The sequence below is a fragment of the Natrix helvetica genome, assembly GCF_964273705.1.
Source record: "Natrix helvetica genome assembly, chromosome: 4".
In the NCBI taxonomy this organism is placed as follows: Eukaryota; Metazoa; Chordata; class Lepidosauria; order Squamata; family Natricidae; genus Natrix; species Natrix helvetica.
The window spans coordinates 161,284,403-161,298,914 of NC_138550.1; the positions used below are offsets into that span (position 1 = coordinate 161,284,403).

The following is a 14,512-nucleotide window of genomic DNA, read 5'->3' on the forward strand; positions in this document are numbered from 1 at the left end:
GTTGGGGGCAATAGGCTGACTCTATAAAATGCTTAGAGGGGGCTGTAAAAGCCCTGTGAAGCGGTATGTAAATCCTAAGTGCTGTTGCTAAAGATCACCCGATGTGCTACATTTATATACAGCCCAAGCAGCTCTCCTTTGTCTAAAATATCACAATGTGAAATGTTGAGACCCATTTCCTCTCCCTTCAGCCAACTCACAAGGGCCACAAAAAGTCTTGTAGCATAATCTACCTGTTTCCCACAGCCTTAGCAAGCTTCCCTCGGCTTCAATCTCATTAAATGCCCATTCTTGCCCTGTTTCGTTAAGGATTAACGCTTGACTCTGTCACGCTCCTTACGGAGAATGGACATTAATTATGCCGCAATTGTTTTCCAGCAGGGCAAGGAGAACGGCAAGGCTAAAGCAAAAGCCTTCGGCAGAGAGGTCACCCCCTCCTGACCCGTTGAGCATCCTTCTGGGTGGGTTTCCTGGGCATTTTTCAAAGGGGTTGCAAGGAGTGTGACAAAAAGTGTGGCTTAATGCGCCTAATTCCTGGCTGCTTTCAAAATGAGAGATCTGGCCAAAATAGTAGAGTGGTGTTTATCAAACAAGGCAAATTTAAGAGGTGTGGATTTCAACTCCCAGAATTCCCCAACCAGGGGAATTCTGGAAGTTGAAGTCCACACCTCTTAAAAGTTGTCAAGGTTGGGAAGCACCAAGGTGGACACTCATTCTCTACTGTTAAATTCCCTCAAAATCTGAATCAAGAAGGTGCAATCACATTTTTGTTTCGCAGAGTTAATGAATGCAGGTAGTCCTCGACTTGCAACAGTTCATTTAATGACCGAACAGTGCTTACTCTCTGGAAACAAATACTGTGGGGGTAAGAAATCCCTAACATCCCTCGGTGTGTGTGTTCTGTTAGTATACAGCCTGTTGTGCCTTAACATGGCTTCTACCATACTGCCTTAAAATGGCTTCTACTGTCCAGTGCTGTGGAGTTGCCATGGTAACGGCTTTACAGTACTCCACAAGGGGGCTCCCTCTGGTAAGGGGGGGGGGGAATCCAACATTAGAAATTGTGGCGATGTTCATGGAAGGAGGGTTGGGATAAATAAATACCTGGGCAGGCAGCGCCGGATTATCAGATAGTGCATTTGAATACATATTATCACACAGTACCAAAAAGCAAAAACATATGATTTCAAGCCACATGGGGACATCCAGGTTGGTGTAGGTCCATATATTGTATAATTTTTGTTTTCTGTAAGATTAGTCATGGCATCTGGCCCTCTCAATTCCTGGCAGATGGGGAAGAAATGGAGGTAGTGACAGATTTTATTTTGCTGGGCTCCAAGATCACTGCAGATGGGGACTGCAGCCAAAAAAATAAAAGATGCCTGCTCCTGGGGAGGAAAGCTATGGAAAATCTAGACAGCATGCTAAAAAGCAGAGACATCACCCTGCCAACAAAAGTGTGTATAGTCAAGGCTGTGGTTTTCCCAGTTGCAAAGCATGGCTGTGAAAGTTGGACCATAAGGAAGGCTGAGCGCCAAAGAATGGAGGCCTTTGAACTCTGGTGCTGGAGAAGACTCCTGCGAGTCCCTTGGATTGCAAGGTGATCCAACCGGTCAGTCCTAGAGGAGATCAACCCTGACTGATCTTTAGAAGGTCAGATCCTGAAGAGGAAACAGAAATATTTTGGCCACCTAATGAGAAGGAAGGACTCACTGGAGAAGAGCCTAATGCTGGGAACGATTGAGAGCAAAAGAAGAAGGGGACGGCAGAGAATGAGGTGGCTGGATGGAGTCACAGAAGCAGTCGGCGTGAACTTAAATGGACTCCAGAGGATGATAGAGGACAGGAAGGCCTGGAGGAACGTTGTCCATGGGGTCGCGATGGGTCGGACACGACTTCGCAACTAACAACAAGAACAAGGTTAGTTCAGCTGGGCTCTCTCTTTGGCTTAATGTTTTTATCTGCTTTTAAGGCATGCTCCCCAAACTCCACTGAACTTGAATAAATCTACTTTCCTTTAAGAATTCCCACAATACAGGGTCGTGGGAGGGTATTTGGAAGCAAGTATGCTCTGGCAGTGCTTCCTATGATAACAGAATAACAGAGTTGGAAAGGGACTTCTAGTCCAACCCTTTGCCCAAGCAGATGTACTATACTATTCCAGGCAAGTGACTGTCCAGTCTCTTCTTAAATCCTCCCGTGATGGAGAACAATTTCTGGAGGCAAGCCATCCCATCGATTAATTTTTCCCATGGTTAGGAAACTTCTTAGTTCTAGGTTGCTCCTCTCCTTCATTAGTTGTATGTGTAAGTTGGTTCATAAGATTCGGTTGATTCAGTCAGTTTAGAAGATCAGTCAAAAATTTAGTTATCAGAGCAGTTATTATAAGATGCTTCTAAGGAGGTCACTTATTAATATTCTCTATGTTGCATATACGATTGGAAATCATTTCTGTGATTTTCTGCTTGGATTTGATTTTGATTAAAGCAACAGAAGATCACTTGTAAAGTAAAACAATATGAACAGTGGCTATCACCTCACACTTGCTTGTGCTTCATGGTGACAGTCTGCCATAGACTCTGGGGAGGGGTGGGAGTGGAGGGGGAAAGCAAAAGTAACAGCTGTATCTCCCCGTGATGCTGCTTCAAGGTCACCCGGCTGGGAGAAGGCGGCAGCTGCATTGAAGTGACCATTTTGAAAACATCTTGCTTGAACCTGATTGGTCATGGGGTGGTCAGCGATGGGAGGGAGTTAAGGGAGGGAAAAGCTGAACTTGGGAATTTTGGCGCACAATTCTCAGTTCTGGCTACGCACTACTGCAGGGGTGTCATGCTCAAGGCCTCAAGGGTGCTTAGATCTGGTCCACAGTGCCTCGGCTAGCAAAAAAGGAGCTCTGTTTTTGCTGGCATGGGATTGCAGGAGGCAGTTGCAGCTGAAAACGGAACTCGGGAGCCTGCTTTCGCTGGCAAAGTGCTCGGGCCACCAGTGACGCCGAGTTGGCCAAGCCCACCATGATCACACACACACATCATGCCCCCCCCAAAGTCAAACACATCCCTGATGCAGCCCTCAATGAAATCAAGCTTGACACCCCCTGCACTACTGCTATCCCGACTTCTAATAAAACTATACCTTTCTGAACAAGAGGATGTTGGATAACCATTTGTCTGAAATGGTATAGGGTTTCCTGTCTAGGCAGGGGGTTGGACTAGAAGACCTCCAAGGTCCCTTCCAACTCTGTTATTCTATTCTATTCTATTCTATTCTACTCTACTCTATTCTAAATGGAGCCAAGGATAATGTCTATTTAGAGGTTTAAGTGGTGGCAGGTCTAACAATAAACATGTTTCCTTGAATCAACCCAGAGGATTGAAAACAAAGTTTTAAAAAACCCCTAATGTCCTAACTTGTCTCTTTAATGCCACCCACCATAACTGTTTGAGGGAAGGAACTCTACCAAAGAAAGCAGGAAATGTGCAATTTACAGTTTCGCTGAAGACTGCTGCTTGCAATATAATTTTTTGGAGCCCAAGGCAGCACTGGACTAAAAAAAATATCCCATTCGTAACATGCTAAATAAAACATCTTCCAAACATCTGATTTCTTCTTTAAAAAAAAATCTGCCTCCAGGTTAACACACTACAGTGCAAATCTATTTATTTTTCCTGCAATTAAATAATATTTATTTAGGACTGTATCCTTTTATGAGGGAAATGGAAGACAGAAGAATGCAAAAAACAGTTCTGCTTCTACCCATTCACCTAATAAATAACAGTTTATACATGCCAAATTTTTGGACTCTCCCAAAACAGCTAACTTTTAAGCTCTGTACTGATGATGCCTCTAGGGAAATAAACAAAAGTCCATTGTTTTCCAGTGTTGATTTCTGCATCTGACACAAAGTCTGTTCCACTTGTCCATTCATCTTTGATGGAATCCATTTTCAGAAAGTTTTTAACTCTTAATAATTTTTCAAATGCATCAAAAGATTCCTTAGTTTACCCTCTTGGGGTGGATGGGGGTTAAACTCTCGCCTCCAAAGAGAATGGCAAATATTTGGTGGCTTTATGGTTTTTGAGGGGTGTGTGAGTGTCTGGATTTCAGGAAGTCGTTTAATGATTGAAAGTCTTATCAAGGAACTGAAAAGCAAGCAACATTTAGTAAACGGAAGTTTAAGACTTCAGGAACACAATCAAACAGCAGAAATAGAACATGCTCTCAAAATTCTCGGCTATCGATGCTGCATTTATCCAATTTTTTAAATTTTTTTGCCAATTGTCTTGACCAGCTTTAATGTCAGAAGGCAGACCAAGAGATCATTACAAAATGGAATAAATTTCAAGCAGAAAAAAGCACACTGGGTTAGAAATAAGTCTGAAGACTTTGGCCAAATTTAGCTGCAGTTGGTTTCTGTTTCCCAACCTCAACGCACAGAAAATTCTGCAGCAACTCCTTCTCTTTCTCCATGTGCAAAAGGGGCTTTAGTACAACACTTGGTCAGATCTCTGATATTTACAAGGTATTTTTTACAAGCTGTTTACAAGCTATAACCATTGTTGCTTGTATTTTTACAATTTATATTAATCTGTTTGTTTCCTAGTATGATTTGATTGCTTATTTGTAACCTATGACTATCACTAAGTGTTGCATCTTATGATCCTTGATGAATGTTTTTTTTTTCTTTTTTTTTCTTTCTTTCCTTTTATGTTCACTGAGAGCATATGCACCAAAGACTCTTTTGTGTCCAATCACACTTGGCCAATAAAGAATTCCAATTCCATTCTATTCTATTCTGTAGGAAGTTAGTGCCCATCCCTCTCCTATAAAAATGAGATATTTTAGGAAATATTAAAAGGACAGAATATTTCCCCTAAAAAGGGAGGCAGAAACTCACCCCCACCTTGGTCAATGGGCCATTAAGGGCTGAGCCAGTCTATTCTACATAACAAAAGGTCTACCTTCTTCAGGCAAAGCAATAATAGGGATCCCAAAGCCCTTTCATTACATCATCACCCAGCAAGAATCATCCAAGCCTGGGACTCAGGACAGCCTACAGAATTGCCCCTGCGTGGTCGCATGGGAGTCTGGCAACCAATCACAACACAAGCTCAAATTCAAAAGCCCAGAGAGGGCATAAAACCCAGGGACTCTCAGCATCGCTTCCCTTTCCCCCCAGGACCGCAAGCCATGTGATCCTGTCCACCATTAAACCATCTTCCCAAGCAGCCTCCATGTTTCCAGTGTCTTTTTCTCCACTTGGAACTGAACCCAGAAGGACATTTCTTCCAACAATTCTATTCTATTCTCTTTCTGAATTAATCGAGGTGAGTTCATTTTAGCAGCCTCGATGTTTCCTCTAAAACCCAACCGCTTTACAAAGACTTTGCATTGCTCTGTTGAGAAAAAAAATACCAAGCCATTCTCTTAGCAGGAGTATCTCAGTGCAAGCTCTCCTTGGGCCAACATGAGCAAATACCACTTTCTAACCTTTGTAAACATGGCCTAGATGCAGGCTGCAAAGGTTTAATGAGCCTGAACGCACCCACTGCACCAAACAATTCTGGCTGTGGGTGAAATTGATCAGCACATTTTCCTTCTCTGGGTAAAGTTCAAAAGCCCTGTTAAAATTAAGGACTTTGCCCATCACGTGGACATCTGAGCAAGGTGGCCTTTCTACCTAAAGTCAAATAAAGCCACATTGATTTGGTTGTCTGTCCTGAGGCTGGCTAAATAAACCGGGACACAATGAAATCAGTGGCTTTAAGAGCATTGTCAAACTATGCTATCTCTTCGCAGAGAGAGAGAGAGAGAGAGAGAGAGAGAGAAATCAAACCCAGATTAGCCAAATTTCAGTTTTCAAACCGTGGTCACCACGCAGTGTTTCCCAACCATGGCCATTGAGACGCGTGGACTTCAACCTCCAGAATTCTCCAGCCAGCATTCTGTCGAAGTTGAGAAACACTAGTCTATGCTATATTTAACCAGCGTAGAGGAGTCGACGTTAAGGCTTGCGAAATCTAGCTTTCTCTCCCCCGCTTCTTCAAGGGAGTCAAGATGGATCGTCTAAAAATCAGATACAAAATGGTGTCTTAAGAAGGGGGCGCATTGCATTATGAAGCAAGATTTCTCTACGTTGATCGAGTGCCGAAAAGGGAGCCCATGCACACATGCGCTCGTCTGAGCCACAACATGGAAGAGGAACTGCCCAGGGGGCGTGTGCACACCAGAAAATGAACTTACAGTTTCTGGCACGCACATGCGCACTGGCCAGCTAGTCTTCCAGTTATTGTCACACATGCATGCGCAGCAATCAGCTGGCCAGCGGGCATGCTCATGCTGAAAATCAGAAGACCAGTTCTTCCAGTTTACGGCACTGCTACACACACGAAGAGGAACGGGCGATGCCGCACATGCCAGGTGACATGGTTCCACATGACACTTTGGACACGCGTGCCATAAATTCGCCATCACAGATGTAAACTCTCAAATCAAGGCAATACATCAAGCCACGGTTTGAAACCAAATGTCCTTGATCTCAGCCTTAGAAGTACAGCACAGGACTTTCTGTTGGGTGATATTTGCTCAACGATTGGGGTCAGAAATCTGATCTCATCCAACCCAGCAGAGATCCGAAGTCTGCAAAAGCCACCAGGTGCCCACATAATTAAAAGATTGCAAATAGTTTTATCCTGCATTCCACGCTTCTGAAAGGAAGATAAGGGTCCCAAGCTCCCAGTCCTACAGCGAATATGTTTATTTCCAGTCATTGATTTGCATATCAGATTAACCCAGATTTTAGGTCAATGAACACTGGCCCAAAAGAACCTTCCTCTGTTGCTGTTAACACTGGGATGATTTTAATTCTGTTATATGTATCTCTGCTGTGACACAATATTTCAGATTCGCAACATGGAAATTACAGCACCACCTGTTTTCCTTCTTTATAGTGGATATGATCGTGAAACAAGACTTTCTCAACTGGAAAACTTTTAGACAAGTAGGATCCCACAGCCATCATGGAGATGGTTTGGGAATTCAATCCCAACATAATTGGAACACGACAAAAATTGTGCCGTGCGCGGTGTAGCAAAATAGTTGGGGAAGAACCATTCTGGTAAGCAAAGCCACAGAAATCAGCAGGAAAATTTCTCGTTTTGCTTTGTTTAAATTTTATTTTTGATTCACGACGTAGAAAACTAGCCACGAGAAAAATATTGTATGAAAAAAAAAATCAAGCTACCCAAAATGGGTAGCTTCATTTATGGAATATGAAGTTCTGCAAAAACATGTCCAAAGTATGATTTTTTTTTGATAGGATGCCACATCTGTACATCTGATTCTATAAAACTCATGCATTCTTTTATTAACTCAACTGAAGCCATGGCGTCCAAACTTCACAATTTTCTCGCTCAACAAACCCAAAATTCATCAAACTCCTTTAACCTTATCAGTAAGCTCTGCCTGTTCCAGTCTAGGAGGCAACCCGATTAAAGTTTTCACAGGCGGGTCAAAGTTGAAGTTGCAAGAGTTAGGTAAGATCTGCAGCATAATGTTAATTGTATTTTTTTTAAAAAAAACAACCATTTGCTGCTCTTCAACCGCAATTAAAAATTACACAAGAACACAGCACAAGCGTCTCCTGGGTGCCCTCCGGACAGTTGGGAACTTGCATTTCATCCGCAAGGAATGGTAAGAACGCACCAGGAAGGCCTGAGGCTGAAATGCTGAGACTACATAAAACTGCAGATGCTCAACATTCCCAAAAAGTTTTAAAAGGGTAAAAGTTTCAGGATAACGTCAGCAAAGCATTGTACAAAACTGCTTTACAATTAGCGATGTAGCCAATCAGGGGACAGGTTGTTAAAGAAGCAAGTGGCTGCATGGGCTGGGACACACAGACACACACACACACACCTGGATTCAGCCTAATAGGACCTTTTTAAATGCCTGATTCGGTACTGTTGAACTTTCTTATGGCACTTATACCACTCGATAAAGCCTTAGTAAGACCACGTGTAGAATACTGCGTTCAGTTTTGGTCACCACACTATAAAAAAGATGTTGAGACTCTAGAAAGAGTGCAGAGAAGAGCAACAAAGAGGTTTAGGGGACTGGAGGCTAAAACATACAATGAACGGTTGTAGGAACTGGACATGGCTAGTATAGAGAAGAGAAGGACCAGGGAGACAGGATAGCAGTGTTCCAATATTTGAGGGGCTACCACAGAGAGGAAGGGGTCAGGCTATTTTCCAAGGAACCCAAAGGCCAGACAAGGATTAATGGATGGAAACTGATCAAGGAGAGTCAACCTGGAAATAAGGAGAAATTTTCTGACAGAGAGGATAATCAACCAATGGAACAGAAGTTGCCTTTGGAAGTTTCATCACTGGAGGCTTGCAAGAAAAGATTGGACTGCCATTTGTCAGAAATGGTGCTATGTCTCCTGCCTGGGCGGGGGATTTGACTAGGTGACCTACAAGGTCCCTTCCACCTCTGTTCATTGGTAATTTAAACTATGCTATTACTTTGTTACTAAAATTGATCACAACACGATCTTGACCCAGAAGGATTGAGCATGCACATTGACAGGCTACCAAATTAAAACACAACACAATGTATGGCAGCTTCCTTAGTGCCCTCTGGTCTTGGTGCTTTACTCGCAGACGTTTCATTACCAATCTAGGTAACGTCATCGGTGCTAGGTTAGGCTAGGCTAGGCTAGCATTGATGATGTTTCTTAGCTGGGTAATGAAACGTCTACAAGAAAACCCCCAAGCTCTGAGAGCACCAAGGACCCCACAGTTCAACCTGAGCTACAAATATTCTCTTCTACCGGTACAAAGCCTAGCTTTCACAAGAGCCAGGATTTACAATTCTGATTCTAAAGGGACCTGACACATTTACGTAACTACTATAGGCAGGGGACCAAGTAGACTATGTTATTCTGCTTAAGAAGGTAAGAGAAAACAGGGCCATCCATTTCCCTGGGACAGATTTTCTTCTCCCAGGAATACATTTCTTCCCATCCATCACATAAAATAATGACACTGGTGTCAGCAAAAATCGCCTAAGTAAGACAATTAAGCTGGTAATATCTGCAGCTACAGATAAGGGCAGAGGCTCAGCGATATCTGCCAATCGAAACACGGCCCTGAATTTTCACCCTTGTACAACCCAGATCTTAGCTTTCTCTGATAGGATCTGGGCAGAGATGGAAGAATGCTCCTTTGTCATTTTTCAGGGGAAACAATAGCCATGTTGTACAGATAATCTGCCATCTCTTGTTCCTTTCGTATGCACAGAGGTCCTTTTATCTGTTGAATTTCCAAAGCACCCAGGAAAACTTCGACTTGAATGAATGCCTACGTTTCATAACAGTTTATTCCTTGTGCGACAACCGTTCATCTCTGCCCAAATGGCCAAAATCAACTGGCTATTTCTTATTCTGGCAGGAGTTAAGGATAAACAGTGTGGAGCAATAGTCAGCCATGTTCATCACAAGCATCTTTTTTCACTCCCTTTCCAAATGGCATTTATCTTGATTTCGCACCCGTGCTCGTTTTAATGCTCAGTCCCACATCCAAGCATGCACTTCCATGCCCAAGATAACCAAACCTATTGCCTCCATTGCCCAAATGAAAAACAAGGAGCTGAATTGTCATGCAGTCGTAACCCTTTAGAAGACCAATTGATCGTGCAAATAAACCCAATTTCTAGCGCTCAATAAATTTTGTGGGGATGCTACTGAACGAGCATCGATCGCCTTGGCTGATCTCAAAACAATACAGATTTAGATAGTTAACTGTTTATTCGCAGATCAATACATCTTTGAAAACATACCTTTGTTTCAAATGAAACTAAGTAATAATCATAAAAGTAACAAAAGAGTTGTGTTGATGTAAGAAGGAAAGCAGTAGCTACTATATCTAGCTATGTTTGTGTACCTGCATGTACTATCGTTGTTAAATGATTTTGTGGTCGTGCTTCCGAGTTTCCTGAAGATTGATTTTTCATCTGGGATATCTTTATAAATTGTTTTAGCTGTTTTTGGTAACTTGCTTTTATATGTGCTGTGGCAATTCTAGAGTCACTCTGGTGAAATGAGAGGCTCCTATATGCAGAATAAAATAAAGGCTTCTTTCTGAAATCACAAAGGGAAATATTTGTTGTTGTTTCAGGAAAACAATCTCCTTCTCTGGGCTCTCCTAATTCCCAGTATCCTTTGCTACAATGCCAAGAATCTCCTTTCTGACCAAGAATTATGGGAACAGAATCTATATCACACACCTGGAAACGTCATGCTTCAGGTTTCGTTTAAGTTACATACAGAACATGAAATCATATCCCAGAAGTCATCTCTGCTTATATGAAGCTCCTAAGAAATTCAGCGCTATACCAAAGAATTCTCTTTGTTGAACTGTTTTACTCCACCTAAAATTTGGCTTTCTTTTCATCTACGGGTATGAACAACACAACTTAAATAAAGAGCTTTTTGCTTGCTGGAAAAAAAATGCTTAATTAGTCTGTTAGCCTAACAAGAAAAGGAAAAGTTGATAGTCAAGGTATCAAACCACGTATGTTTGCCGATTTATCTGCAGCTTTTGCTTCTCAACTTAGATTGCTTAAACCTAAAGATTTAATTTTTGAAGAGGATCAAGCCATCTATCACTCATGGAATTTCCCTTTTGGAATTCCTTCTCCTTCACAACGGATAAGCAAAACTAAAAGTGGTCTGATCCAATGAAATGTCATCAAAGATACATTTATGCAAAGGTAGATCTTGGCTTCTGGGTGCAATTCAAGATGCTTGCTGTCACTTATAAAGGCCTCCATGGCAGGGGGTGTAGATAATTGAGACGTGTTTTGCCAAAAATAAGATAGGGTCAGAAATGTGTCTTATTTTCTTTTGACTGCCAAAATAAGCACTTGGCCTTATTTTCAGGGAGGTCTTATTATTTTTGAGGTGCAGGAGGCATCGATTGTGGTCACCTCATGGCTGCTGCTGCGTTGCAATATTTTTGGGAAGGGCTTATTTAGCGCATGCGCTAAAAACCAGATTGGGCTTGTTATCCGAGGAGGTCTTATATTCAGGGAAACAGGCTATCTCCTATAATATCTGCCCGCCCAATTCACTCCAACATACCGCACTTAACAAAACAACAGAGCTGGAAGTGATCTTGGAGGTCTTCTAGTCCAATCCTCTGGTCAGACAGGGAATCTTTAAACATTTCAGACAAAATCTTTTCTGAAAAACTTCCAGTGTTGAAGCATCCACAACTTCTGGAGGCAAGTTTTTTCCACGGCTTAATTGTTCTGTCAGGAAATTTCTCCTTAGTTCTAGGTTGCTTCTCTCCTTGATTAGCTTCCATCCATTGCTTCTGGTTCGGCCTTCAGGTGCTTTGCTGGGACTTATCCTGGGTCCCTCCAATTAACCAATGCCACCTTATGAGACCCAGGAGATGGCCTTCTCTCTCATTGCCTTCCATCAGCCCCCTTGGGAATCAAAATGGCTGCATCTTGTCTGCCTTCTGGGGATCTTTGAAAATCTGGTTCTTTACCCAAGCCTGGGGCAGGTCCACTTTTATAGTGGGCATAGTACATAGTTTGGAGCTTTTTTGGGATCTCTCTCCATACACCAGTTGTGTTTTGCACTATTTGGCGTGTTAGTTTTGTTATATTACTGAGTTTTAATTTTAGGAAGTTACTCAGAACAGTTCTAGATACAGGTAGTCTAGACCAGTGATGGCGAACCTTTTTTGGCTCGCGTGCCACAAGTGGGGGGAGCGCAGGGAGGTCGAGTGCAGGCGTGCCACACCCATAACGCAACGCGCGACACCTCCCAGTGCGCATGCGCGCACAACGCGCGACACCCCCCATTTTTACATGTTTTTTTGCCCTCCCCAGGCTCCAGGGGCTTTATAGGAGCCTGGGGAGGGCGAAAAGAGCCTCTGCCGACCCCCCAGAGGCCCTCCGGAGGCTTCAGGGACTGTCCGGAGGCTTCCCTGAAGCCTTCGGAGCGTTTAAAACCACCCTCCGAGCAACCTGGAAGTCACTTCTGGTTTGCTCGGAGGGTGGTTTTAAGCGTTCTGAAGGCTTGAGGGACGGTCTCTGAAGCCTGCGGGGGGGGGGAGGCTCTTTTTGCCCTCCCCAGGCTCCTAAAAAGCCTCTGGAGGCTGGGGAAGGCGAAAAAAAAGCTTTTGCAAAAACACCCTGAAAACGGCCCCAAAAATGCCCGAAAACAGCCTGGTTTTGGGGCATTTTCTAGTGCTCCAGCACCCATGAAGACCAGCTGGCCAGCACATTCATGTGTGCCATAAACCAGAAGAGCAGCTGGTGATGGCACGCGTGCCCACAGACAGGGCTCTGTGCCGTAGGTTCGCCATCATGGATCTATGAGATTTGAGGATTGAGAGTAACAGGATACGAAAGGCTCAGCTTTAAGCACACAGAAATCCTTCCTCTATCAATTGGTAGGCATAAGAATATTTTTGTTCCCCAGATTGGTTTTTACAGAGCAGAGCAATAATTCAACAAATTCCAGAAATGGAATTAACGCACACTTGTTTCTTGTGTTTTAACAAGAAACGATCTGGGCACAACTCCTAAGGCAGCTCATCACAAAAGCAATGACCGGGCCAAGGAACAGCCCTTTGCCACAACTTGTTGCAATCGCAGGAAGAACCTCCCACAGAGATCTAGCCCTCTTCCAAGGCCAGCCCAACTATCGAGAGGAATCCAGCTGTTTCATGTGTTTATCCAAGAAGGGCAAAGGAGACCTTTTGCTGTCGAAATGGGAAGGGTGAACACGGACTCTCTTGTGGCCATCCTTCCCAAGTCAGAAAATCAGTGAGAAGCTTTGCAGGACCCTCTTCTTACAAAGGTTGAGGGACATGGATCTATGGATCTCCAGGAATTCTCCCTTGAAGGATTCACCAAACCTAAAAGCAAACTCTTCCTTCACATATTCAGAACATGCAACCACAAGAGAATCCGGTGCCACCTACAAGGGCAGGGATTAGTGCTGCACCTGGAAATGCAAACGCAGCTGGGCACCTTCCAGAAGTCAGTCCTTCAACTCCCAGAATCCCTGAGCCACCATGATCACCATAAGTTGAAGTCCACATTAACAGAGTTGGAAGGGAGCTTGTAGGTCATCCAGTCGTGTCCCCCACTCCCAAGCAAGAGACCCTACACCGTTCCTGACAAATGGCAGTCCAGCCTCTTCTTGAAAGCTTTCAGTGATGAAGCTCCCACAGCTTCTGAAGGCAACTTCTGCTCCATTGATTGATAGCAATGCCATGTAAACCTACCACATTTTTGCTAATTCTAGTTTAGAGTGTTTGTGGGAATATTTTCAGCCTTCCCTCCCTAACTTCTACCCTATTAAACAGATAAAGATGGCCAAATACTACAAGAAAACTTAGTCATCTTAACTCTAATGCCTAGTTTAGGGAATTTTCACTTTGATTTTGAAGAGAATCAACTTGTGGGGTCCTTGGTGCTCTCTATGCTTGGTTGTTTTCTTGTAGACATCTCTTTTCCCAACTTAGTAACATCATCAGTGCTAGAAGGGAAGTGGAGTTTGCTCTCTAAATATATATGTAAAGAGCAAATCACACTTCCTTCTAGCACTGATGATGTTATTTAGTTGGGTAATGAAATGTCTGCAAGAAAACCAACAAGCACAGAGAGCACCTAGGACCCCACAGTTCAATCCTGAGCTACAAATATTCACTTCTGTTGCTACTCTTCTTACATGCTGTCATTCAACAGGGTGAACAGACTGATATGTCAGCTCAGCTGCACTTTTCAAAGTTAAAACAAGAGTCATTTAAATCAGTGGCTCTCAACCTGGATGTATGGATTCAACGCCCAGAATTAAGGAGTCTTAGCCACATCTTAAGTTGCCCCAAACACTGACCTAAACTCCCACCATTTCAAAAACCGGGCAATCCAAAATAAAACCATCATATTGCTTCAGAAGCAGGTGAATTTGCTTAAACATTCTGCAACTCCAGACAGGGGGGGGGGGAGAGCAGACTGAAGACTTAGAATAAACTTTTGAAAGCCAGTCTTTCAAAAATGCAATTTTAGATAGATTTGTGTGATAAGGAGGAGAGCCTGTGGCTTAGTGGCTAAGACTCCTGCCTAATATATAATACAGCCCAGGTTCAAATCCCAGTAAGGGTATGGCTAGCTGATGAGAGCTAATTAGCTCGAAATAGATCTATACTAGTCTCCCTTTATTTATTTATCAGTACAAATACAACACACACACACATATATATGATAAGAGAGATAGAGAGATAGAGAGAGAGAGAGATCTATCATCTCTATCTCTCTAGATAGATAGATAGATAGATAGATAGATAGATAGATAGAGATAGATAGATAGATATAGATATATCTATATCTAGATATATAGATGCATAGAGATATAGATGTATATGTGTGTGTGTGTGTGTGTGTGTGTGTGTGTGTATGTTGTATTTGTACTGATAAATAAATACCA

At 43.0% G+C, this 14,512-nt stretch overlaps 1 protein-coding gene across 2 annotated transcripts in view; it reads right to left on the bottom strand.

Moving 5' to 3' along the window:
- NDRG1 (N-myc downstream regulated 1) overlaps positions 1–14,512 on the bottom strand; it is a 67,340-nt gene that overhangs the window by 39,849 nt on the left and 12,979 nt on the right. The gene's annotated exons all lie outside the window — the stretch shown is intronic.